Raw genomic sequence first — 3,069 nt, 5'->3', positions numbered from 1 at the left:
TCTGAGTTGAGGTTTCCTGCAAGCCGTTGGCAGAGAAATCTGCAGGGCCTCGCCCTCCAGTGTGGGAGGCAGCGCAGCTCAGCGCTCCACTTCCTGCCCTAAGGCCCCACGTGTCCTGCACCTTAATCAGTGCAGGGAGATACAAACCCCTTTTAACTGGTGCTGGCCTTCTTCTTCCTCTGTGAGGATGTACCCTGTACTGAGCATGAGATGAATTTGCTTCCTCTTCACACAGGCTCAGTTCCCACTGCCCCTCCTGCTGAGAGAGTTCTACCTTGGTGAGCAGGATGCGGTGTTTCAAGAGAGGAACTTTCCAGATAGCATAGCTCTTCTTCTAAATCAGCTATCTCATCTGGAGAAAAACCCCGGCTGTCCTGGATGTGTTGGTTGTTGGTTCCCCAAACAGTGCCCTCCTAAGGCATTTCCAAAGATAATCTGGGCTGTGCAATGGCCCTGCTCTCCTAACACTTGCTTTGGCGCCATCTGTAGGAATCAGTGCACAGCAGTGCACAGTACCTGGCACTTTCTCTGCTCTGTCTCCATAGATTCTCACAGCCTCTCTGTGGAGTCAGAACCGGTGTAATTACCTCCTGTTACCGATGGGGAAACTAAGGCTCAGAAATACATGCCTGGTAAAGGCCAGAGCCAGGACTGGAACCTTGATTTCCTATTCCAAGTCTAATACTTTGAGTTCTGTCCTCTCTTTTTTGCTGGTGCCCTTCGCTAATTGTCTCTCTATCAAATCCCATTCTTGGACACAAGTGCAAACCCACCTGCCTGCTCCTCAACCAGCCCCAGGGTTGGAAGATGGGGTAGAATCTCAGGCAAAGGAAGAGTGAGGATTCTTCTATAGTTCTTTCAATAGACTATTAGCCGCATCCACCCTGCCAATCTACTGACCTGTCCACCCTATACCATTGTAATAAATTGAGGTTTTATGTCCATGTAACAGAGAAGGGTTTGTCTCCTTCATTAAATTAGCCTGGGTTTTCAGACCCAGGTTCAGGGGTAAAACATATTAATTTCTGGTTGCCCTTAAGTTCTAGTGGAGGGTAACAAAGCTAACGTATATTGAGCAGTTACCATATGCCAGAGTTTGTTCTGAAATTCTTGCATCTCTTAAGCCTTTTGACCTGACAACAACTCTATGTGGCCCACACTTTTATAATCCCCTTTTTAAAGATAAGGAAATTCACAGACTTAGAAAACAAACTTATTGTTACCAAAGGGAATAAGGAGGGGAGGGATAAATTAGTAATTTGTGATTAACATATACATACTACTATATATAAAATAGATAACAAACTAGAACCTATGATATAGCACAAGGAATTCTACTCAGTATTTTGTAATAACCTATAAGGAAAAAGAATCTGAAGGACAATCTATATGTAAGAGAATATATATATAAAAAACTACATGTAAAAGAATTTAAACATATATATAACTGAAAAACTGTGCTGTCCAGCTGAAACAACACTTTGCAAATCAACTATACTTCAATGAAAAAATTAAACTTAAAAAATAAAATAAAGATGAGTAAGCTGAGGCACAGAACAGTTAAGTAACTTTTGCAAGGTCACACAGCTAATAGGTGATAGAGGCAATTCTTTCAACTTGGGTAGTTTGATTCTACAGCCTATGTGCCCAACAGCCCACTAGACAGATGAAACCTTGAGGTATCCTGATCCCAGAGAGTTTCTGGGATGAGAAGGCCGCTTGTCTTAGATGGATGCCCTAGAGGCAGAGCCCAAGTCTAGGACTCTTCAGCAGGTGGCATATTATAGAGATGTTTCTGGAAAACCTGTGAGGAAAAACAAGCAAGCAACTCATCTCAGCTTCAGGGGAACTCAGGAGGGGAAGTTCCACTCAGAGTTGTCCCAATACCAAGTCAGGGAGCTAGGCTTCCGCACCCCATGCCTGTCAGCCATTCCCAAAGGACTAGCCCAGGGAACTGAACAGTGGGCTCTGCTGGCCTGAGGGCTCTGCTCCAAAGAGTCCCAACTGCAGTCTATGGGAAGTGAAAGCACAGGAAACCCACAGGCACAGAAAATGGTGGAAAAAACAATCCAAGGGGATGTGGCCGAGTGCTGACAATGTCTGCTCCAGCAGCCACACTGAAATAGGGAAGAAGAACTTGCAATTCAGTTTAGGCCTCAACAAGTCCCCAGTGTATTTCAGAGCAACACAAATTCCTCTGATGTTGGCAAGCTCTCAGGAAACAAATCTTGTCAAAGGGAAGTCAGTTCAGTCCAGTTCAGTCGCTCACTCGTGTCCAACTCTTTGCGACCCCATGAATTGCAGCACGCCAGGCCTCCCTGTCCATCACCAACTCCTGGAATCTACCCAAATCCATGTCCATCGAGTCAGTGATGCCATCCAGGCATCTCATCCTCTGTCGTGTCCTTCTCCTCCTGCTCCCAATCCTTCCCAGCATTAGGGTCTTTTCCAATGAGTCAACTCTTTGCATGAGGTGGCCAAAGTATTGGAGTTTCAGCTTCAACATCAGTCCTTCCAATGAACACCCAGGACTGATCTCCTTTGGGATGGACTGGTTGGATCTTCTTGCAGTCCAAGGGACTCTAAAGAGTCTTCTCCAACACCACAGTTCAAAAGCATCAATTCTTCAGCGCTCAGCTTTCTTCACTGTCCAACTCTCACATCCATACATGACTACTGGAAAAACCATAGCCTTGACTAGACGGACCTTTGTTGGCAAAGTAATGTCTCTGCTTTTTAATATGCTATCTAAGTTGGTCATAATCTTCCTTCCAAGGAGTAAGCGTCTTTTAATTTCATGGCTGCAATCACCATCTGCAGTGATTTTGGAGCCCAAAAATATAAATCTGACACTGTTTCCACTGTTTCCCCATCTATTTCCCATGAAGTGATGGAACCAGATGCCATGATCTTAGTTTTCTGAATGTTGAGCTTTAAGCCAACTTTTTCACTCTCCTCTTTCACTTTCATCAAAAGGCTCTTCAGTTCTTCTTTGCCTTCTGCCATAAGGGTGGTGTCATCTGCATATCTGAGGTTATTGATATTTGTCCTGGCAATCTTGATTCCAGC

General features: G+C 44.7%; 1 protein-coding gene across 1 annotated transcript in view; it reads left to right on the top strand.

The window, feature by feature from the left end:
• Nucleotides 1-3,069, top strand: part of BFSP2 (beaded filament structural protein 2) — a 74,184-nt gene that overhangs the window by 26,887 nt on the left and 44,228 nt on the right. The window lies entirely within an intron of this gene.

This window comes from Giraffa tippelskirchi, chromosome 2, assembly GCF_054371585.1.
Source record: "Giraffa tippelskirchi isolate mGirTip1 chromosome 2, T2T-mGirTip1v1.2.pri, whole genome shotgun sequence".
Taxonomy (NCBI): Eukaryota; Metazoa; Chordata; class Mammalia; order Artiodactyla; family Giraffidae; genus Giraffa; species Giraffa tippelskirchi.
Note: the sequence above shows the minus strand (reverse complement) of the source record. Positions and strands in the feature narration are given on the sequence as shown.